The 25,522-nt window shown below is 34.3% G+C and overlaps 1 non-coding gene and 2 pseudogenes across 1 annotated transcript; all 3 read right to left on the reverse strand.

Moving 5' to 3' along the window:
- Positions 1 to 13,618, reverse strand: part of LOC110663161 (disease resistance protein RPV1-like) — a 35,066-nt pseudogene extending 21,448 nt beyond the window's left edge.
- A 1,180-nt stretch (positions 13,619 to 14,798) lies between these two features.
- On the reverse strand, positions 14,799 to 18,786 carry LOC110645890 (disease resistance protein RPV1-like; annotated as a pseudogene).
- Positions 18,787 to 24,568: 5,782 nt separating this feature from the next.
- LOC131181085 (small nucleolar RNA R71) lies at positions 24,569 to 24,675 on the reverse strand. Its single transcript, XR_009149712.1, has one exon. It is a non-coding gene; the product is annotated as a small nucleolar RNA R71 (small nucleolar RNA).
- Between the last annotated feature and the right edge of the window lie 847 nt (positions 24,676 to 25,522).

Genomic DNA, 25,522 nt, shown 5'->3' on the forward strand with positions numbered 1-25,522 from the left:
AGCACTAACCTTGTTGGAGCTAACTCCCAAGCTTGCAAAATCTTCCTTTTCCTTCTTCTTTTTGCTGGCTAAAGATAGTTTAAGGGGTGAGGAAAAATTTTAGTGAAGAGAGTGAGGGATTTTGAGGTGAAATGGAGTGGGGTATAAAGCTTGATAAAGCTTTAATGGAGGAATAGAGATGGGTTTCGACTGGTATGGCTAAGGAAGAAGAAAGCAGATTTTCTTTTCTTGTTTTTCTCCCATTTTATCTCTTTTTATTTGTTTTAAGTGGGCTTGGTTAAATGTGATTGGTGGAAATGGTTTAATGACATCATGTGATGTCAAAATTCAAATTTTCTTTATTTTTCCTTTCTTTTCTTTTCTACTTAATTTCAATTCAATTTTTAGCAATATTTATTCATATTTTATGTTATACAAATTATTTATTTAACTGGACAAGTTGGTAAAAAATCATCTCTGAAGACAAAATGACCAAAATGCCCTTCGTTTGGCTTATTAAGCCAAAATTGTCTGTACCGATCTCAAAAATTTTCTAAGTATTTTCTTGGCATTCTAATGCCATCGTAACCTCAATGACTCTTCTCTGGAGTCTCAAAAATTATTTCATGAATTTTCCCTTGGGTTTAGGGCTTCTAGCTGCGAAGACCGCAACTTCCCACTGGGTTACCCATCACTATGGCATCGGCTCATTTAACTTGGTTGTATTTTATTTCTAAAATTTTTCCTAAATTTTTCTTATTAATATTTGAGTAAATTTTGGCTCCTCACTTTAGTTTAAACGTTTTTCCAGACGTTCTAGCTATCCGGACCAACATCGGTCACCAGAACAGTAGAATATACGGAATTGCTACAGTGAGGGTGTTACAAGTGGTAGGACACAGTGTCCAGTGAGGTGCAGCCAGAGCAAATCACTTGGAACTTCTTCCTCATCGAGTTCAGAAAAAAAATATGTGGGCAGTGTGTATTTAGAGGAAAGAAGAAGAGAGTTCATCAGTATGAGACAGAGGCAGCTCTCAGTAGCAGAGTATGAGAGGGAGTTTGTCATACTAAGCCGCTATGGAAGGGAAATAGTCCCCAATGAAGCTGAGAGGTGTAAGAGGTTTGAAGAAGGACTCAATGACAACATTAAGATAATGATCACCACCTTGGGGATTACAGACTTCACCAAATTAGTAGAAGCTGCATTAAAAGTTGAGAAAGTCAGAATAAATGAGTAGAACAGAAGGGAGAGACAACAGAAGAGGGGTCCAGGTCAGTCCAATTCATCCTCTGCACCTGGGAAGAAATTTAAAGGTCCACCTGCTCAGAGTTCGGGTCAGCCTCAAGGTCAGGGTTAGTCCCAGGGGCCAAGACCACAGTTCACTCCTAGGAGAGGCTATTCCACACCATTAGTGGGCAGCTCTCTACGGACGATGCCCAAGGGACCAGCCCCAACATCTTCTGCCTATTCACACTGCTTGAAGTGGCATAAGGGGGAGTGTTGGAGAGTTATGGGTGCTTGCCTAAGGTGTGGGTCTATAGAGCATCAGTTAAGAAACTATCTATACAGAACTGATACAGCTGCTCCAGCCCAAGTAGACAGGCCTGCTCCTGCACCTCAAAGGGGTAGAAGGCCCGGTAAATTTGAGGCAGCCGGTTCATCACAGAGACCTGCATCTAAGATAGCTGAGAGGCCAGAGGTCAGAGTACCTGCAAGGGCTTATGCCATAAGAGCTCAGGAGGAGCAAGATGCTCCAGATGTCATCAGTGGTATGTTTTCCCTCTACAACATGTCTGTACATGTATTGGTGGATCCAGGATCTACCCATTTATATATCTGCATCAAGCTACCTGTAGAAAGGGGGATACTAGTAGAGGAGAGTGACCAAGACATTCTAGTCACTAATCCATTAGGCCACAATGTGATGGTGAATAAGGCATACAAAGGTTGCCCATTGATGATTCAGGGGTATGAATTCTCAGCAGACCTGATTGAATTGCCTTTCCACGAGTTTGACATGATTTTGGGAATGGACTAGTTATCACGTCATCAGGCAATGGTTGACTGTAAACTGAAGAGGATTTCTTTGAGAACTCCTGAGGGAAATGAGATCACAGTTGTGGGGAAAAGGACAGATTTCTTGTCCAATGTTATCTCAGTTACTACTATAAGAAAACTGATGAAAAAGGGCTGTGAAGCCTACTTAGCATATGTGGTTGATACTAGGCAAGCTAAGCCAAACCTCTGTGATATACCCATAGTAAGAGACTTCCCAGATGTGTTTCCTGAAGAATTGCCTGGGTTACCACCAGAAAGGAAAGTCGAATTTGCTATTGAGGTACTGCCGGGTGTAGCACTAATTTCTATTGCTCCTTATAGGATGGCACCCACTGAGTTAAAGGAGCTGAAAATCCAGTTGCAGGAGTTACTGGATAAGGGGTTTATACGCCCTAATGTGTCACCATGGGGAGCTCCAATGCTATTTGTGCAGAAGAAGGATGGGACTTTGAGGTTATGCATTGATTATCGGCAGTTGAATAAAGTGACTGTGAAGAATAAGTACCCGTTGCCTAGAATTGATGATCTGTTTGATCAGTTGAAGGGAGCTGGTGTATTTTCAAAATTTGATCTCAGATCAGGGTATCATCAGCTGAGGATAAAGGATGCAGATGTGCCAAAGACTGCATTCAGGACCCGGTACGGGCATTATGAGTTCCTGGTGATGCCGTTTGGGTTAACATATGCACCAGTAGCTTTCATGGACCTTATGAAACGCATTTTTCATCCATACTTAGATCGGTTCGTAGTGGTCTTCATTGATGACATTCTGGTGTATTCCAAGACCAGGAAAGAACATGATGAACATTTGACGATTGTTCTGCAAACCCTGAGAGAAAAGAAGTTATATGCTAAATTGTCCAAGTGTGACTTCTGGTTGGGTGAAATTGCATTCCTTAGACACATAGTATCAGCTGATGGGATTAGAGTGGATCCCAAGTAGATAGAAGCAGTGATGGAGTGGAAGCGTCCCAGAAATACAACTAAGGTCATAAGCTTCTTGGGGCTAGCTGGTTACTACAAAAGATTTGTAAAGGGATTTTCTCTGATAGCTGCTCTAATAACCAAGTTGTTGCACAAGAATGTTAGATTTGACTGGAATGATAAGTGTCAAGCTAGTTTTGAAAGGCTGAAAGCTATGTTGACAGAGGCACTAGTGTTAACACAGCCAGTATTGGGAAAGGACTTTGTGGTCTACAGTGATGCCTCGCATAATGGGTTAGGGTGTGTATTGATGCAAGAGGGGAAGGTGATCGCCTATGCTTCCAGACAGTTGAGGCCACATAAACAGAACTACCCTACCCATGATTTGGAACTTGCAGCAATTATCTTCGCACTGAAGATATGAAGGCACTACTTGTATGGGAGAAGTACTATATTTACGCAGACCACAAAAGTCTGAAATACTTGCCAACCCAGAAGGAGCTCAACCTTAGACAGAGGCGATGGATTGAGTTCCTAAAAGACTATGATTGTGTGATTGATTATCATCCTGGGAAGGCAAATGTAGTTGCTAATGCTTTGAGCAGAAAGTCCATCACAGCTTTAAGATCACTAAATGCCCGTCTGTCCTTGGCTCGAGATGGAGCTATTTTGGCTGAGTTGCAAGTGAAGCCAAACTTGCTACAGCAAATACAAGATGGGCAGAAGGCATATCAGAAGCTAATGGCTATTATGGGTAAAATCTCAGAAGGGAAGGAAACTGACTATGAGGTGAAAGCAGATGGGTGTTTGTACTACAAAAGGAGAGTGTGTGTACCAGATGATGGTGAATTAAAGACTAGTATTTTGAAAGAGGCACACATTAGTGCTTATGCTATGCATCCGGGAAGCATAAAAATGTATTATGATCTGAAACCTCACTATTGGTGGCCTGGTATGAAGAAGGATATAGCTGACTATGTTACCAGGTGCTTGACATAGCGGGTGCTTGACATGTCAGCAAGTTAAAGCAGAACATCAAGTTCCATCAGGATTGCTACAGCCTATAAGCATACCTAAATGGAAATGGGATCAGGTCACTATGGATTTTGTAAGTGGTCTACCTCTCTCCGAAAAGAAGTATGATGCAGTATGGGTGATAGTGGATAGATTGACGAAGTCAGCACACTTTCTTCCAGTTAGGACTGACTACTCACTGGAGAAGCTAGCAGAATTGTATATCAGTGAGATAGTTAGACTGTATGAAATTTCACTTTCCATCATATCTGATCGAGACCCAAGATTTACATCGAGATTTTGAAAAAAGTTGCAAGAATCCTTGGGCACACAACTCCACTTTAGCACATCTTTTCATCCTCAGATGGATGGGCAATCAGAAAGAGTAATCCAGGTAAATATTAAAACCAATTGAATTAGTACAAATATTGAACTAAAATGATAATAATAACATGAAATATATGGTAGGTCCTTGAGGATATGCTGAGGAGTTGTGTCATCGAGTTTGAGAGAAGTTGGGATAGATACCTCCCACTGGCAGAATTCACATACAACAATAGCTATCAAGCTAGCATCCAAATGGCTCTGTATGAGGCATTGTATGGGAGGAAATGCAGAACCCCAGTGTATTGGATTGAATTGGGTGAAGATAAGCTGGTAGGACCAGATTTGGTGAAACAGACTGAGGAGAAGGTTAAATTAATAAAAGCTAATTTGAAGGTTGCCTCAGATAAACAAAAATCCTATACTGACTTAAAGAGAAAAGAAATAGAATATGCAGCTGGCGACAAAGTGTTTCTTAAAGTGTCACCATGGAAAAAGGTACTGAGGTTTGGAAGAAAGGGTAAGTTAAGCCCTAGGTTCGTTGGCCCATATGAAGTCATTGAGTGTGTGGGTCCAGTGGCCTACAGGCTAGCTTTACCACTAGAGCTGGATAAAATCCACAATGTGTTTCATGTAGCTATGCTGAGAAGATACAGATCATATCCTTCAAATGTCATTTCCATGGAAGAGATTGAAATTCAACCGGATTTGACATATGAAGAAGAACCTATATGGATCCTGGCTCAGGAAGTGAAAGAACTGAGAAACATGCAAATTCCACTAGTGAAAGTACTTTGGAGGCACCACAACACTGAGGAGGCAACTTAGGAAAGCAAAGAGACAATGAGGCAACAGTTCCCTCAACTGTTTGCATCAAGTAAATTTCGAGGACGAAATTTAAATTAGAGGGGAAGAGTTGTAACACCCTCATCGTAGCCATTCCGTACATTCTACTATTTCGGTGATCGGTATTGGTCCGGACAGCCAGAATGTCTGGAACTATATCTAGACTAGAGTGAGGAGTCATAAATAACTCAAATAATAGTAAGAAAAATTTTAAAAAAATTTTAAAAATACAATACAACCAAGTTAAATGAGCCGGTACCCTAGCGATAGGTAACCTAACGGGAAGTTGCTATTTTCATAGCTAGAAGCCCTAAACCCAAGGAAAAATTTGTGAAATAATTTTTAGGACTCCAAAGAAGAGTCATTGAGGTTTCAATGGCATTAGAATGCCAAGAAAATGCTTAGAAAATTTTTTAGATCGGTACAGATGATTTTGGCTTAATAAGCCAAACGGAGGGCATTTTAGTCATTTTGTCTCCAGAGATGATTTTTTGCCAACTTGCCCTGTTAAATAAATAATTTATATGACATAAAATATGAATAAATATTACTAAAAATTAAATTGAAAAATAGTAGAAAAGAAAAAAAAAAGAAGAGAAAATGAGTTAAAATTGGAATTTTGACCTCATGCTTATGTCATTAAAATGCTTCCGTCCAATCACCTTGTGACGCATGTTATACACCCCATTAAAAGAGTTAAATGGAAAGAAAAATTAACCACATTTTCTGTCTTCCCTTATCTCCAACCAGCCGAACCCATTCCCAAAACCCTTTCCACCATTAACGCTCCCTTAAGCTTCATTTCCCACTTCAATTCACCTCAAAATCTCATCCTTCCTTCACTAAAAATTTCCCTTACCACTAGAGCAAGATTTGGGCAACAATTAGAAGAAGAGAAAGTGAAAGAAAGTGAGGTGTGAACAAGCTCAGAAAATCATCCAAGAGGTTAGTGCCATATTCTTTGCTCTTACTTCCTTCTAAACATGAATTTAAGCTAAGTTAAGTTGAAAACTTGATGAAAATTGAATTAAAGATGCATGATTTTATTCCATGGAATTTCGACAGCCTTGACATGAGTTAGGGTTAGGAGAATTCTTTGATTTAAAGTAATATATTAGCTACCTCTAGTATTAATTACGTGATTAGTACAATAATTAGGAGTAAGATGCATGAATTGAAGGCTTGGTCAATTAGGGTTAGGGTTTTGACATTCAATTTTGGGAGTGGATGAAATTGACATCAACTAATGTTGTAATGGTCAATTAGTGACCATTTGGCTATAATTAATGAGGAATTGAAGTGATTTGTGCCAATGGAATTGAGGTTAGATGTGCTGCCTTTGGTGACCTACAGGGCTGGATGTGATTCCAGCAGGTTTAGGTAGCTGTAACTTGAGTTGTGTAGGTTCAATTGGTGTAGGGCTAATTGGACATGAAATTAGATACATAATGGCACAACTTTGATTGAGAAACCCTGCTCAGAAAACAACAATAGACTGACCTAAAAATTGACTAAATCCGGGCAATACACATTCTGCCTGGGCAAAATGACCAAATGAACAATGTTCATTCATTTGGTCATAACTCAGTGTAGAAAGGTCCAATTGACCTGAAATTTATATCAATGAAAAGCTTAGACAATTTAGAACAACTTTCATGTAGAACACAAACTCTAATTCTGGACTTAACCAAATGAAATTATTAGCCAAAGTTGAACTACCAAATCTGGCAGAATGGGATTCTGCCCAGAAATTTTGGGCAGATACCAATCCGGCTGGTCTTGTTCTAATTAGCATATCTTGAGCTAGAATACTCCAAATGGAGTGATTTTAAAAGAGAATTAAAGAAGACACATAAAAGAATAACTTTTATGAAGAGAATTTTGTCAAATTATTACTGTACAAATGACCAATGGAACAGTAAATTTATTGCTTAAAATTTGAAAATTTTAAAATAACCAACACTAAGCTTTATAATGGTATTGACAACCAATGCCAACAATTTTAGAATGCAAAATGTGGTATGTTGGTGATATTAGAACCAATGTACCTATTGTCTATGAAAAAGTCAACATTTTAGTTGACTAATGGATTGAATAGTAACAATTAGATTTCAATTTCAAAGAATTGCATAATTAAAAATGTTAAATGCCCTAGTAAGCTTAGTGTGATTGGTTTGAATAGGTTGGCATGCCAATAGGGTTCTGTTAGCAGTACTGCATATGGCATCATGCCATTCTGTGATTCATGGCTTAAATGGCAATTTTGTGATTTTATGGCTTTTAGCCCTTCTGACCTTATTGTGATACTTGGCCTTGTGCCTAATATTTATTACACCTTATTAGTTGTTCTATTGCACACTGGGAGACACATTGTGACCGATGGTGTGACGGCCCGAGGTACTTAGTACCCAGTGCTAGTTTACCCGTTATCCAGTTCAGTCAACTGGTATAGGTTACTTGGGCAATCAAAAATAAATATTGATAAATTTTAATCAATTATTGATATAAAAAGTACAAAATACATAATACTACAAATAATTATCAAAAAATTGTCTATATGAGAAATCAACATATACACTGCATGTTTATTTCTTTTAGTTCTTTTTATTTTATTATTGGCACCACTAAGCAGTATTACTTAGTGCGTTGCTTTTGCCATGCATAGGTACTGGAGATACAGAACGTGATTCCAGTAGACCCCAGTCCGGGTGAGGATCAGATCTACGAGTGTCTTGTGTCACCTCATAGCTATAGTGCATTGGTAGGACACTAGGCTATATTTTTGTATTTTGTAATTTTTGCAAACTTTGTAATTAAACTTTTAGTTTATCATGTATATTTGAAACTTCTGTAATATAATTTTGTATTAATGTAATTATCTGTAAATTTGTGTTTATAAATAAAATTTGAGTATTTATTTATTATTTGAGTATAAATATGATGTGAATTGAATGATTGGAAAGTCTGAGAAATTGATGAGAATTTGTTGAGAATTGATGACATAGTTGGAGTTGTGGATTTGAACAATTATTGGAAGTGTTTTCTATAGCTTTCGAAGAACTGTTTTTTCCATTTTTAACCGGCACTCTGCCAGATTTTCTGTAAAATTTTCGGAACCTCAAATAAATTTAAAATTTCAATAAATGATATCAATTTCATAAATTTCACATAGTGATCCTAAATAAATAAATTAAGAAATGAGAAATATATAAATGAGATAAGATATGGTGTTCCGACACATTGTGTGGCATATCTTACTCGGCTACACTATAGATGGGTAAGGGGTGTCATATTTCTGCTTGACATTTTTATAGATAAATAAAAATAATAGAAGATAAAGTAGATATATGTTTTTAATTCTCTAGGAGATGCCCATCATCATCTTATATCATGACAGCAATATCCACTTATAGCCAACAGGATGCAAGTCATAGTAAATCAAAAGACATTTAATCCTATAAGAATTAATCATTGAAAAATATGATTAATTTTTCACTAATTGATGAAACAATTAAATTTTTAGGGGTATCCACAAAATCAAGATTCACTCTACAGAAACTGTAGATTAAAAGCAAAATATTGAGCGCAATAGATGTAAGCAAGGAATCAATATGAATTGTTCGGAGCTCCATAGATTCAAATTATGCATCGCATAAAATTCAAGTTTGCATTTAAATCTACAACCAATTCAACAACATATCAAAGACTGACCCATGTAGCAAGTGCAGAAAAAAGATAACATCATCAACAAAGAGATTCTCCAAAGAAGTCACAAAAATCCCTAATTAGTTTTTCAATACACATGCAGATTCTACTCATTTCATGAGGAAAATAGGTAACAAATATTTCATAAACAAAAAGTAGACACAAACAGATTCTAAATGAATCAGATCTACAAAGAAATCATGTATAGATAACCCTATTAAAGTCAAAATAGAGAGAGTGAACTTACAGAGAGCTCAAGAAAAAAAAAAATGAAAGAGAGGTAGATGGACAAAGATGGTGAATCTACCTAGAGATGGAGGAGCACTTGTGGAGAGAGACAAACCAAAGGGAGAAATCGTGGAAATAATAAATGATAGGCAGGAGATTTTTCTCCCAAATAAGAGGGGTATTTTTGTCTAATAAAAAATTCGATATCCTAAAATCAGAATTCATTTACAAATTTTGTCAAATTTAATGAAATTTGAACTAGTTTTATTGAATTCCATAGAATTCTAAATTAAAATTTACAAATAAATTTTCATTTATATCAAACATGATATAAATGGATTTATAAATGAATTCCATAATATTTTGTGGATTTCATTTATACCAAATATAGTATAAAAGTCAAATCCTTTATTAAATTAAGAAATTTAGAAAATCCATTTCTAATTTTCTTGAAAAAGTTGGAGACAATAACGTATCATCAAAGGGAGATGTTTCAAGGAACGTAGTTGGAATGTGAAAGGTCCTTTTGAGCACACCCTGCTACGAGCTAGTCCGAATTGTGAATCATATTGAGATTAGATTAAGTCAAACCCGAGACCAGATCAAGTCAATGATTTTGTTTCATAAACTAGTCTAGAACCCAAATATTGGAGGGTCGGTTTCGGTCCTTCCTTGAGCCTAAACCGGAATCGGTTTCAAACTGATGGTTTCAAGTCAGAACTAGCCCTTTCTTTTTTTTTTTTCCCTTTAAATTTATGTTAGGTTTATATTTGGGCTCTTTTAATTTTTTATTTTTTTACATTAGAAACTAATTAAATGATGTATGAAAATTTATTATAATTTAATAATATCTTGGGTCAACCCAAAACTGTATTGAACCATTTCAAACCGAACCGATCCAAACAGTGAGGCTCGCCAAATCGATGAAAACAATTCTATTACCTTCCAATCAATAGACCCGGATTCGACTCCTGGTTAATCTCTGCTAAGGAAGAGAGGGAATTGTTGCAAAAAGCTTGTTTTCCATTGCAAAAAGATCAAATCAAATCAAACCAATGGTAATCACACTACATTTTCAATTGAAATTTCTCTCAATTTTGTTAGTTTAACCCAACCGTCTATACCACATGTAATCATGCAGTGGCATATTCGGTATCATGCTATTTCTTTTGTCAAAAGAACAAATTTCTTGTGGAGATTTTGACATTTTAATCCTTTTCTCGAACCAAAAATGGCCATCTGAATAGATCAGAAAGACACCACAGTTTTTTACCATATTGTTAGTACTAGCATGAACTATAATTTTCAGTTCTTCTCCACCTTCAATTGCATATTGAAATGGTAAATACGTCACAAAAGAATGATCATCACAAGCTCCAACAGGACCGAAGTCAGATGCCAATTCCCATGTGGAACCATTGCTCTTGCATGTGGTTGTGACAACTACATTAGCAGTTGTGTCATTTATTGCATAAATAATCCACAAAATAAGACTCTCAATGTCACCTTCTGAAACTGTGGGCACATGAAATGATAACGAAGATCCCTCTCCTCGATAACTTAACCACAGGGGTAACTCTCTGCATTGGAGACAAACGGCTAGAGGCTTACTCTGAGATAGTGCCTGTTTCAATGAAAACTTATTAAATATAAGCATATAACCTCTCCTTAATTGAGTGTGCGTGCGTGCGTGCGTGTGTGTGTGAGAGAGAGAGAGGGGGGGGGGGGGGGTGGGGTGTGGGGGGGGGAGGAGAACCTGCCAAAGAAATTTCTTGAGATATTTTGCATAACTGTTGCTTCCTGGTGGCATTTCAATGGCAACTGCTTGCTCCATATCTTCCAATCCCTGAATCTCGGCTAGTTTAGGGCTATTAAACAGAACCATTATCCTCAGGAGTTCATTTGATTTAAGTGATATTCTTTCCATTGATGGGCAGTTTGATGCCAACAAAGACTTTAAACTTGGGGGAAGCTCTGAGATTGATTTGAGATTTCTACAGGAAGTAAGCACCAACAAATAAAGCTTAGGAAGATATTCAATACCAGCGGGAAGCTTTAAAAAATCGTTTCCTTGCAAATCCAAATGTTTGAGCGATGATAGGCTCCCAAGATCAATGGGAACTACATCCTCAGATAAACTACAGTCATGAAGAATTAGTTCCGTCAATGAGCTCAGCCCAGCCAAGGAAGTTGGCAGCAAAACTTTGGAGATGGAATTTCTCGACAAAAGACATAATGCAAATTGTGATCCCCAAGAGACAGATTGCAAGGCATCTTTCGATCCAATAATTTTGTAAGGTTTTTCAGATGTCCAATGGAAGAGGGGAGCTCCTTAATGGCAGTTCCCTCTACTAGGAGCTCAGTTAAAGCTTCCATGCTACCCAAGCTCTCTGGCAATCTATCAAGTTTTGAGCAGCTAGAAATGTTGAGAGTTTCAAGAGCTTTCAAGTAACAAATGCTTTCGGGAAGATTCTTTAGGCTTTTGCAGCCCTCCAAGTTCAAGAAAACAAGTTTCTTTAGATGTCCAATAGACTGGTGGACCTCAACTAAACTTGGGCAGCTTTCAAGAATTAATCTCTGCAGACTGGGGAGTCCTGAGAAGTTTGGAGTTTTGGCAAGGCGCACACAGTGTCTGAGATCAAGAATCTGCAATTTCTTGAGAACCTATATGCCCACAATGATGACATTGCTTGCATCAAGACTCAGCAAGAAAATCACATCTTTGACCCGTGAATCAATTCCTACTGGGTGTTTGGCAAGATTCAAGTAATTGCAATTCAATTACCTCATAACGAAGTCTTTCTTTGATCAAGTGGATCCAATCCTTTTTATAGATTAGTCGGGGTGAGGCATGGCTTGAGCTGATCTCACTAGCCCCGCATTTGAATATTAAGATAAAGTCCAGCTTTAAGTTGATCTCGTTGGCAGATGTTGGAATTAAGAGAGCTGTATAAGAGATTAGTTCCTATATATAGTGTGTGTGTGCATGGATTTGATACACAAGTGTGTGAATACTCCAAATTGCCCTTGGTGTGAATATTATTTGACTTATTTGAAATATGTGAAGATTTTGCATTTTATTCTTAAGGATGTACTAGACTTGGATAGTTATAGAAATTGTATCTAAAATCAATACATTGCTCTATGAGTTGAACACTCACTCCTGTTCACTCTATTTTTTCAGGCTTCAGGAGGATTTCTTTTTCAAAACAACCTGCTTCATTTCTCACAGGTTTATCAGCTGTTACTCATTTGTATTATTATTTCATAAATTTTTAATCTAGAACTCTGCCAGCAGTAGCATGGATCTTATTAGAGACTATGTTAATTTAAGTTTTTTTAGCTTTTAATAAATGAAAATTTTTTATGATATTTACATAGTTTATAAATAATGGTATAGTTTATAAATAATGGTATTAGAGTTGAGCTGGACTCTCCTAACTTTAATTCTTTATGATTATCTAGTTGGGTTGGCCTAAATAAAAATATAATATTTTATTTTATTTTATTTGCATATTGAGCCTCAATTTTTAGCTCTAGTTATAGATTTGGGAACAATAAGGTTTACTATGGGCATCAGTAACTTTATGCTGACTCAGGTCCTAGTGCAGGTTCCAGCAGTAGGATCGGGTCATGACAGAGACTCACCACAATCAATTATTACAACGAAACCATTGTACATACTTCGGTTTCATTACATAATTTTTCGAAATAATGGGCATGCTTTGGAGTCAGCTACTTGTCTTAAATTTGCGTTAGTTTGGTTCTCCTTTATATTGCTCCAGGATTTTTCACTTATCATGCCATATTTTAGGTCTAGGTGTTCTAGGGAGGTCTATCGACCTAAGTTTAGTTTGGACTTGCTCATACTAAGTTTTTCCTGGATTCTATTCTAATATTAATAAAAAATATATGCTTATAAAGGAAAAAAAAAATAATAAAAAAAATAAAACCCTCTACGAGGATATCATTTCTTCATGCTAGCAATATTTTGCTGAGATGTTTCTAGGCTTAAGAAGTCTGGGGTTGAGTTTTCACTAGTAGATTCATAGTATGGTATATTGTTCGACTTTTGTTTCCAAGCTGTTGTGAAATTAAATTTTGATTTTTGCAGTTTGCAGTGATTACCATTTTGGGAAAATTTGAGATTTCTAACTTCTGTGAAAAAAAAAAAAATCATACACTGAAAAAATAATATCCGTATAACAATATTCGAACAAGGACTAACCGAAGAAACAAGAAATTTCATTATCTGATTATCCATTTTCTTGGCACTTCTTTTCATGCCACCTGAAAGTTACTAGTATCAACAGCTTAAATCCACCTGAGAGTGAAGAAAGCAAGCAATTCAAGATTTAATGTATAAAAAAGTGCTTTGCTCACTTCCAAAGCACTACGAAAGCTGTTATGAAGTACCCTGTGACTAGTAGCAAGCACAACGAATGGGACATCATGCTTTGAGCTGCAAGTGCAACCATATTCAATTTAATAAAAAAGAAAATTCAACCCAGCAGGTGCTATAACACCACCATTTGCCATGACAACCTAAGCTCCAACTATAACCTTCACATCCTAAGTTTCAAAATTAATAAGGAATGGGCCACCAATCCATTACAAGAAAATAAAAAGGGGAAGAAAAAGACTTTCACATACGATGTGCACTTCACTCAAGAAAACATGGCGCAAACTTGCAGAGTGAGTATCAGCGTGGTCTGTAAGCCTCTTGCAGCCAATTCTTTGGCAAGAAGATGCCCTTGATACCTGGTTGAATACTGACTAGTGATAAGACAATTGGGCAACAAAGAGAATACCAAAATAATTATTTATGTATAGGTCAAATAATTTAATTAAACATTTGAGAATTAACTTAATTAATTAAACAAAATCAACACAGAAAAATTAAACACATTTAAATGGCAATATTGCATTTCAGAGAGGACAATGGAGGGGCAATGTCTGGATTGATATGGATTTTGGAATAGTGATTTATAAAATTCATAGGTTTTATTGAAACTTTATTATTTGGCTGATAAAAAAAAAGGTAAATCAATAAATTGTTGAAAATTTATTAAAGACACACTTCAACTTGACGCCGTCAACACGGCACCTCGTCTACTGTTCGGCCTATTCAAGACGTTTTTGCTTTTCATCAACTGTCAATAATGTGGAAATGCTGTACTCAACGAGCGTTTGACCTATCTCTAGACAAACTCAACGAGCGTTTGACATTCTATTTAATGATTGACGTGATGACGTAAAAAATGGAAAACTATTAAAAGTAAGTTTAAAGTTGTCATTTAAATTTATTATTTTTTTAAATGTTATTTTAAATATTATTAGAAAAACAGATTAAAAAATAAATACATCGTGTATATAGAAAATAACCATATATTCATATATAATTAAAGTAATCTTTCAAATATGAATAATAAGCTCTATAGAAATGTGAGAGAGAATTCACTAAATAATTTTTCAATTCTTTACGCTATGTATCTATAGCTTTAATCCATTGAAAGCAAAGCACGGATGAAACAGAAAATAAATTTAAGTTACGATTAAATTTAAGATACACATAATTATATAATCACACAATATAAAAAAAAAGAGAGAAATAATATAGAATTTATGTGAGTCGATCGTAAGATTTATATTCATAGACAATACAAGAGAAAAAATTCTATTATAATGAAAAAATTTAAAATATAATCACTCGAAATTCTCAAATCCTAACTCCATTATATTCTCTGAATTTCTCACAACTCTACCGCATAAAAATAACAATACTAATTTTGTTAGTTTACCCCTACCGTCTATACCATAAGTAATCATGCAGTTGCATATTGGGCATCTTGCAATTTCTTTTGTCAAAACAACAAATTTCTTGTGGAGAATTCGACACTTCAATCCTTTTCTCAAACCAAAAATGGCCATTTGAATAGATCAGAGAGACACCACTGTTTTTAATCACGTTGTTAGCGCCAGCCTGAACTGTAATTTCCAATTCTTCTCCGCTTTCAATTGCACATTGAAATGGTAAATATGTCAACAAAGAATGATCATCACAAGCTCCAACAAGACTGAAGTCAGATGCCATCTCCCATGTCGTGGAACTATTGCTCTTGCATGTGGTTGTGACACCTACATTAGCAGTTGTGTCATTTATTGCACAAACAATCCACAAAATAAGACCCTCAGTGTTTCCTTCTGAAACTGTGGGTACACGAAATGACAACGAAGATCCCTCTCCTCGATAGCGTAACCACATGGGTAACTCTCTGCTTTGGAGACAAATGGCTTGAGGCTTACCCTGGGATAGTGCCTGTTTCAATGAAAACTTATTCAATTAAATACAGGTACATAACCTCCGCTTGAGAGTGTGTGTGTGTGTGTGTGAGTGAGAGAGAGAGGGAACCTGACAAAGAAATTTCCTAAAATCATTTGCATAACTGTTCCTTCCTGATGGCATTTCAATGGCAATTGCTTGCTCCATATCTTCCAATCCCTGAATCTCTGCTAGTTTTGTGCTATTAGACAGAAACATCATCCGCAGGAATCCATTTGATTTAAGTGATATTCTTTCGAGTGATGCGCAGTTTGACGCCCACAAAAACTTTAAGCTTGATGGAAGCTCTGAGATTGATTTGAGATTTCTGCAGGAAGTCAGCACCAGTACAACAAGCTTAGGAAGATATTGAATACCAGTGGGAAAATTAAAAAAATCGTTTTCTTCCAAATCCAGATGTTTGAGAGATGATAATCTCCCAAGGTCAATGGGATCTACATCCTCAAATAAACTACAGTTATGAAGAAATAGCTGCGTCAATGAGGTCAACCCAACCAAGGAAGCTGGCAGCAAAACTTTTGAGTTTGTACTTCTTGACAAAAAACATGATGCAAGTTGTGATAACCAAGAGACAGACTGTGAGACATCTTTCGATCCACGGAACAATAATGTTGTAAGGTTTTTCAGATGTCCAATTGAAGATGGGAGCTGCTTAATGGCTGTTCCCTCGACTAGAAGCTTAGTTAAGGCTTCCATGCTACCCAGGCTCTCTGGCAATCTGTCAAGTTTTGAGCAGCCAGAAATGTTGAGAGTTTCAAGAGCTTTCAAGTAACAAATGCTTTCGGGAAGATTCTTTAGGCTTTTGCAGCCCTCCATGTTCAAGAAAACAAGTTTCTTCAAACATCCAATAGATTGGTGGACCTCAACTAAACTTGTGCAGCCTTCAAGAATTAATCTCTCCAGACCGATGAGTCCTGAGAAATTTGGTGTTTTAGCAAGGTGCACACAGTGTCTGAGATCAAGAATCTGCAATTTCTTGAGAACCTATATTGCCACAGATTGAGAAAATGAAGAGGTGAAAGCAACATGGAAAAACGAAATACATGTACCTAGAACGATTTGAACTTAGCTAGAAAAACAAAGGCTTATCGGATTATACATACTTTGATCCCCTTCCAGATTTCTCTGATGTTGCTGAACTGCATTTCAAGAACAACTAAATTGTCTAGTTGTAACCTACGCGGTATAGATTTCAGAGGGCATTCTTGCCAACAAAGCCATCTCAACTCCTGGAAAAGATTTTCTTGTCTTCCCGTAAGATGGACAGCATTGATTTGGAGCAATCTCAAATGATTCATCTTTGCAAATGACTCTGTGCTCAGAAATACATCTTTTGAAGCACGTGCATCAAGCATGAGACCCTCAACAACATCCGTTCCCTAAAAACCAACAAAATAGGATCATTAGAAAACTACACTATACACTAGTGCAATGACAAAGTTCAAATCCCAGCTTGGGATTAGAGAATGGACATTTGCATATACAGCTAACCTATTATAAAAATTGAGTTTGTTAATTTACCATGTGCTTTTTGAGGACTTCCAAAACATCCTCATGAAACCAAAGTCTGCTGCGTTTCCCAGGATGGTTTGGTGATGCTACTCGGACAATCTCCCTTCCCATATCCCGTAATAGATCATGCATCACCAACCTATTCCAACAATCAATTTTCACTAGAGACCTTTGGATGAGAACACGAATACCAATTTCTGGAAAGAGACCGCATCCATCCAGTATTTTAGCTACATGATCTTTATCTACACCAGCAAAGAAGCAAGCAATATCAAGAAATATATCCTTTATTTTATCATCATCCAATGCATCAAAACTTATTCTAAGCTTTTTCTGAATTTGTTGGTGAGGAATTTTTCTTAATTTCTCCACCGCACTTCTCCATTCAGGTATGCTTCTTTTACACAAATAAGAACCTAAAACTTCAAGGGCTATTGGGAGTCCTCCAACATAATCCACCACTTCATTTGAAATCTTCACATATTCATTTGATGGATGTATTTGCTTGAAGGCATGCCAGCTGAAAAGCTCAAGGGACTCTTCATGATTCAGTTCTCTGACCTCATACTGTAAGACCACTTCGAGTTGATCTAGCAAATGAGCATTTCTCGTTGTAATGATGATTCGACTTCCTGGGCCAAACCAATTTCGGTCTCCCATCAACGCATCCACTTGTTTCATTTGATCCAGATCATCAAGAACAACAAAAACTCTTCTGTAACGAAGTCTTTCTTTGATCAAGTGGATGCCACTGTCAACACTACTTAAATTCTTGAAATTTCCTAATTTCAATGTATCATGAAGTAGTTGTTTTTGTAATTGAACTAAACCATTAGGCTGTTCTGAGACTTCTCTGACATTGGAAAGAAAACTGCAGCTACCTTGGAATCCATGACAAAGTTGGTTAAATAGAGCTTTTGCTATGGTAGTCTTACCGATTCCTCCCATCCCACGGATGCCCACAATGTTGACATTGCTTGCATCAAGACTCAGCAAGAAAATCACTTCTTTGACTCGTGAATCAATTCCTACTGGGTGTTTGGCAAGATTCAGGTAGTTGCAATTCAATTTCCTCAAAACATCCTCCACTACCTTCTGAATAAAGTTTGATTCATACCTGTTCACTCACAGTAAAAGTTGTTGATAAGAAGGCATAAGCATATGCCTTACCGCATAAGAAGAAAATTGGACACTCTCGTTGACTTCCTAAAATCGGCTCCTACTTTATTACCGTGTGATAATTAAATGATAATGCCAGGCAAATACTTGATGAATTAAATAGTACAAAAAATTATTTTAAAGTTAAATATAATTAAGATATTTTAATTATAAAGTTTAGAGAAAAATACCCATTTGCTGCATTTTGGAGGTCCCATCCATCTAGCTCTGCTGCTTCCATAAGTGCTCCTCTCCATTCCTTCAATTTGTCTATTTCTTCATTAAATTCTTTATATCTGTCAAAAGCTTCTCCAAAACTACCGGTTTGTTTTCGCACGTCTGAGGGATCAACATCATAAAATATGGGAATTACGATCTGACCTATCATATTTTTACACTTAATAATCTATGTAAGTTCAGCAAGACACCACCGAGAAGAAGCGTAGCCTTTCGAAAAGACTATAATAGAAATTCTTGATTCATGAATTGCTTTAAGGAGTTCCAAGGAGATATTTTCTCCTCGAGAAATATCATTATCTCGAAATGTGGATATTCCTGCATGGATTAGAGAAGTATAGAGATGATCAGTGAAGTTTTTACGAGTATCTTCGCCTCTAAAACTTAAAAATACATCATGATTCCATCTAGGTTTAGAGGAGGAAGAGGAATATGAGAAGACATTAGGAGCAGCCATTGAAACAAAGACAAATTAAGCAGGAAAGAGAGGGAAAGCTGCTTAATGACAAAAGAGGAGCTAGGCTCCTTACACTATAAATAGAAGAAGAAAGTGTACTGTGGCAGGAAGAAAAAAATCTAATGTATAGTTTGACGTATGATTTGGGTAAAACTATAGTTAGTGCCTTAATGGTCCTTGGATTCTGAAGACTTGACGAAAAAGTTAAATAAGGTTGCTTTTGTTTTTTCCAAAAATATAAAACGTTTTTCGTGGAAAATTATCTTTTTATTTTTATAAAAATATTTTATTTATTTATTATATTATGTTAATTATATATTTTTTTATGTCATAAAAATATTTTCACAGTTTAATAAGATTATCAAAATTTAAAAAATAAATATAACTTTCTCTTTAAAAAAAATTATTTTTCTTAAAAATGATTTAATTTTTTTTTAATCAGAAAAATATTTTCTGTTGATTAATTTTTTTAAGTGTTCAAATAATAGAAAATCAGAAAATATTTTTCTTAAAAAAATAGTTTCTATGAAGAATACTATTGTTAGAACATGGTCTCACATTTCTATTGAGCAAGAAATTGCAGCATGTAATATCATAAATTGTTTCTAAAATTAATAAAAAAAATTTTTGATATTATTATTAAATTATAATTTAAAAAATATTTTAAATCTATTAATTAAAAGTATTAGAATTATTGAACTCAAAATAATTTAATTATAAAAAATTTAAAATAATTAAAATTTTTTCTAAATTATTCTTTCAATCACATTTAAAATGATATTTTTTTCAAAGGCTAAGCGACTAAAAGTCATCTTTGTAAACTTTTCAATTTTTGTCAAATCTTTTAATTTTATCAATTTCATTTTCAGACTTTCACATCATAGTTTTAATATTAAAAATTAGCTTAATTGAATAGTTCAATTGACAAAAAATAATTGAAATATTTTCCTTACATTATTAATATTAATCAATTATTTTAATTTTTTTATCAATTATTCTGAAATTAAAGTTATAATCTTTTGGTTGTACTATTTATACTTATTTTATATTTAAATTGTTGAGATTTTTTATTTGTGAAGCTTTAAATTCAAGACTAAAAGGTAAGAAAAAGTGAATTAGAGCTATATATAAGTAGAGAAAACAAAGTTTGTTAAAATTAATGAAAATATAAAAATTATTAAAAAATTAATAAAATTAAAATGATTGATTAAAATTAATAATGAACAAAAAGATTTCAATTTTTTTCATTAAATTAATAATTTTAATTAAATTTATTATTAAAATGAAAAATAATATAAAATATTTAAGTTTAAATTAATAAAATTAAGAGATTTGACTAAGTTAAAAGAACTTATGAATCTTACATGCTGATGAAAGGTATAATTTAGAAAAAAAATAAAAAATAAAAAGGAGGAATGCATGTGAATTTGAACTTTCAACTTTGGAATGCTCAACTTAACTATCCAAGTTGATCAAAGTGAACATCAGTCGATTCAACGTCCATTTCAAAGTCTTCAATCCAAGTCTGTGAGAGCATGTCCGTGACTGGAGGAAGCGGAGGTTTTGAATAAAGGGCAAGGCTATTACAAGTTTGACTTTATAGAAGTTAAATTTAATTTATAAATTAAATATTTATATTTAAATTTCTGTGTTATATATATTAATTTATATAAAAAAACTTATTATTTAATTTATATATTTTAGTGAAATTAACAAAAGTGTTAACAAAATAAAATTATAAGGTTTAATTAATCTATTTTTAAAATATAAGGACTAATAAAATAATTTTATTAAAATAAAGAAATTAAATAATAATTTGATTGATATTAAATTTATTGACTAATTGCAAAACTAACAAAGAGATTAAATAGTTTAACGGATTAAAAATAAGAAACTAATAATATATTTTTAAATTATAAATATAAAGTAATTAATTTCGTTTAAAATATAAGGATTAAATAAAAAAAATACATGAAAAATACTTTCATTTGTTAACAATAAAAAATAATTTTATAATTCAAAAATTATTCATATATTTTGTAATTGAAAATAAATTATTATAAAATATATTTAAACCTTTATTTTACTTTTAAAATATATGATTATTTATTTATTTTATAATAATATGTTTATTTCTTATGGTTGTTGGTAAATTTTTTTTTAAATAATTATTTAATTTTAGTTATGAAAAAGTTATAGTATAATTTTGGCTCTATAAAATCATTATTTCAAATTTAAAAAGTAAATAAAAAATAAAATTTTTATTATAAAGAAAACAATATAAAATTACTTTTAAATTTTAATTAAATTTTTAAAAAAATTGAAAAACTAGTAAACTAAAATAGTAATAACATTAGTTAAACAAGGCACCTCGTCCTTCAGCTTGTTCAAACTTTAATAATCTGATAGATGCAAATCCCATCACAACTAAATAAATAAATAATAGGAAGCAAGCTTGGTCTTGAGACTCACAAAATAAAATAACTCTGAACATAAGCTGAGAAGAAGAAGACGGATACATCTCATGGGAGAGAAAAAAACGAAGCAAAACAGAGAAACAACACTCGTGTTAGCTAGAGGTAACAAGAAGCAACCAAGCATGGCATAACAGCAGAAAAGAATGGGTTTTGGGCCTGGCAGTGACTGGTCAAACATCTGATTTGCTTGATGCTATTTTCTTAGCAAACTTCATTATTGGTGGACACATATAATTAACCCTTAAATCTCTGCTAAGGAAGAGAGGGAGTTGTTGCAAAAAGCTTGTTTTACCATTGCAAAAAGATCAGATCAAACCAAATCAAATCTAACTACTGTAATCACACTACAAAATCAACCAATGCAGAAAATTATGAAATACATCATGTATACATAAAATAAGGATAAATTTCAATAACTGTCTCTGAACTTATATAGTTGTAATATTACAGTCCTTTAACTTTAAAATGTAACATAAACTCCCCTAAACTTTTCAAATTTTACACAGTAAAATCCCTCTAACTTTCAATTACTGATTTTTCAGTTAGAAACTGATGTGAATAGCTCCTGCATGGTACTTAGTCAACATTTCTCTCTCATTTCTTATGCAAAGGATAAAATTATTCTCTTTACGTATGAAAAATTATTCTGTCTATAAAGAAAAAAATAGTTCAATTTACACATGGCTTAAGAGAGAAAAGAGAAATACTGACCAAACTCTATACTGGAACTGTCCAAGTCAGCGTCTAACTGAAAAACTAGTAATTTGAGGTTAGAGGGATTTTACTGTATAAAATTTGAAAGTTAATGAGATTTTATGTTATATTTTTAAGTTGAGGAACTGTAATGTTACAACTAAATAAGTTCACAGACAGTTGTCAAAATTTATCCCATAAAATAATGCACCGTATATATTTTAGGGGGCAAAGAAGTTACATGACAGTGAAGATAAGAGTTGAGCCGGTGATGAGCTGGAGTAACTTATTGATAAACCCATTTTATATAGATATTTTAGGGTAGCTTTGCATCCATTTTGCCTTTTTAGTTTAGTAATTTTATGCTCTTAATGCTTATTTTAGTTAATTTGTTAATTTTAGTTTCATTATATTTGATTTTTGGAATTTTAATGTTTTTGATAGGTTTTAATAAGGTTTAAAGGCAAAAATGTCCATATAGAAGAAATACAAAGTGATTTGGAAGCTTAAAGTTGTGTGAAAAATGAAAAAAAATCGCTTAAAAGAGAAGACTAGCCGAGACTTTCAACGGTCTCAACATGCCCCGTGTTGAGGGTCATGTGAAGATAAGAGTTAGCCAGCATGAATCCACATGAGGCATGTAAATTCACACTGGGTCGTGTAAACAGAGATTTCGGAACAAAACACGCCGAAAGTTTCATGGACTTTAACATGCCCCGTGTGGCGGGTCGTGTAAACAGAGATTTTGGAGCAAAACACGCCGAAAGTTTCAGGGACTCCCACATGCCCCGTGTAGCTGGTCGTGCAAAATCTAAAGGCTCCTCCTCTGAATTAACATGAGCCATGTTGAAAATAACTTGAATCAATATGAGACATGTGGGATGGCGCTGGCAGATTTGCTGACATAGAAAATTTTTCTCTTTTCACACCTTTTACACCTTTTGTTTTTAACCCTTTAGAGACTATTTTTAGGGCAAACCTTGAGGGGATATATAAGCATCATATTCTCATTTTTACCATAAGGAGAAAGAGAGAGAAAAATCAAAAGAGAAAAGGAAAGAGGGAACCACGCCATTTTTAGAGGAAGAACACCTGTAGAGTGACGTTTTCCAGTTTCCATTTTCAGAGATTTAGATTTTCTTCTTCTGGGTTCTTTTATTTTTAGTTTTATTTTTATGTTTTCTTGCTCTATTTTATATTTTATAGTTGTAAATACAAGCATGAGTGAGTAGATACTTAAGATTTCAGAGTTGGGTGTAATGATTTAAGTTTTATTTGTGGATTTGGACTGGTTTTAACAAGATTTTAGTATATATAAGCTTTGATTCTTATCTTGTGTGCTTATTTACATACCCATTGTTGGTACCCTTTGGGTTTTATTCTTAATCTTAGATTGAAGGATCGAGAGGTGAAAATCTATTATAGATAATCAAGATAATGAACTTAATTACCTAGTGTTAGAAATAAACTAGTGGGTTAAGAGGAATTTCAAGTTGATTGAAATGCTTAAAGGGTTTTGGGTAATTAAACATCACATGGGAATGGGGTTTGGTTTCCTTTAAAACACTTTTTAGTTTGCTTGAAAGAGAAATTAAAGGAAATCAAAATCAACTTCCTTCAAACTTGTATTTTCCTTAATCTTGGCTTTGCCTATCCAAATCCCAATGAAATTTACTTCATGAACCTCAACTCTGAAATCAATTTTTATCATTAATTAATTAAATCTTTTATCACTTGCTGAAATTTTAGTAAATTAGTATAGTGCTTAGAATTTTAATTGCTTAATTCATTATAATTTCCTTATTTTCCCAATTTAATTTGCTGCATCTCTTACTCTATTTTTGATACAATTTATTGATAGCCCAAATATCGTGACTTTTATAGTTTGGTACTCAAACAATAAATCTTTGTGGGACGATATCTTTTCTTTACTACTTGAATGACCCGTATACTTGCGAAGTACGCAACCAAGTTTTGCTGCCGTTGCCGGGGATTTGTTTTATTTGATATTAGACGATTGATTGTTTGGTTAATTTGGACATTTTATTTTTGATTTAAATTTCTTTTCTTTATCATTTTACTTTGAGATTTTCCTGTTTTGATTTTTTCAAGTACATATCTTTTATATGAGAAGAACGAAAAGTGCAAAAATTGATTTAATTTTTGATCCTGAGATTGAAAAGACAGCTAAAGCTTTAAGAGCAGAGTCTAAAAGAAAAAAAGCTGAACTCAAAATTCAAAGACAGCAAGAGCAACATCAAGGGCAACAAGTGATAGAAGCTATGGCAAACAAAAACAACAGATCAATTAAGGATCAACAGATCAATTAAGGATCAATTAAGCCCTCACTTTGTCAAATGGTTCAACAATCACAGTTTGGAGGAGGTCCTACTGAGAGTCCACATGTGCACCTTGCACATTTTCTTGAAATTAGTAACATGCTGAAGATAAATGGAGTGTCAGATGATGCCATCCGGCTGAGATTATTTCCTTTTTCTTTGAAAGATTATGCTAGGGAGTGGTTGCATTCATTACCTCCGGGCTTAATAACTACTTGGGATGAGTTGTCACAAGCTTTCTTGGCTCAATACTTTCCTCCTAGCAAGACTGCAAAATTGAGAAATGAATTAACTTCTTTCAGACCAAGGGATGATGAGAGTCTCTATGAATATTGGGAGAGATATAAGGATCTTCAAAGGAGATGTCCACATCATGGAATCCCTAAATGGATGCTAGTTCAACATTTCTACAATGGTGTTTCTCCAGTAATTAGAAGCATAATTGATGCATCTTCAGGAGGTGATCTTATGGAGAAGTCAGAAGATGAAGCTTATTCAACATTGGATAAAATTGCTTACAACAATTATCAGTGGAGCTGTGAAAGAAATGAAATGAAGAAGCCACCAGCTGGTGTATATGAATTAGATGCCATGAGTATGTTCAATGCCAAATTTGATGCTTTGACGAGAAAAATGGATAAGTTAAGCATGAAGATTGACTCATCAATTGGAGGATCTAGTCATACAGAAGATGTTGGTGCAGAAAATATGCATCGTATCAATGATTTTCCATCCTATGGGCAATAGTTTGGAAATGAGCAAGTTGATTTTGTTGGGAATTACAATCAGAAACTAGTTGGTAATCCTTTTTCTGTTACATATAATCTAGCATGGAGGAACCACCCTAACTTTTCTTGGGGAGGTCGACAAGGGCAGTAACAGAATTATCAACAACTTCCTAATTTTCAGCAACATCAGCAGAATTTTTAGCAAAACAGAGTACCACCTGGATTTCCACCACAAAGGAATCAAAATGCACCTATTCCACGACCATCAGTTCAGTCTGTTAGTAGTATGCCCTAGAGCATATCATTTAGTATGTATCTTGTACATGTTTTTATTAATAAAAGGCATTTTCACTTTTCCGTTTACATAATATATTTATGTATAATAGAAAAGGTCCATTGATATTTTGTTAGAAATTCTATTCTTAAGTTGTTAAGAATATGAGTGACAGTATTTCTAGTACATAGTATCATAAATAGGTTCACAATCGAGGATACTTCA

The sequence above is a fragment of the Hevea brasiliensis genome, chromosome 6, assembly GCF_030052815.1.
Source record: "Hevea brasiliensis isolate MT/VB/25A 57/8 chromosome 6, ASM3005281v1, whole genome shotgun sequence".
NCBI lineage: Eukaryota > Viridiplantae > Streptophyta > Magnoliopsida > Malpighiales > Euphorbiaceae > Hevea > Hevea brasiliensis.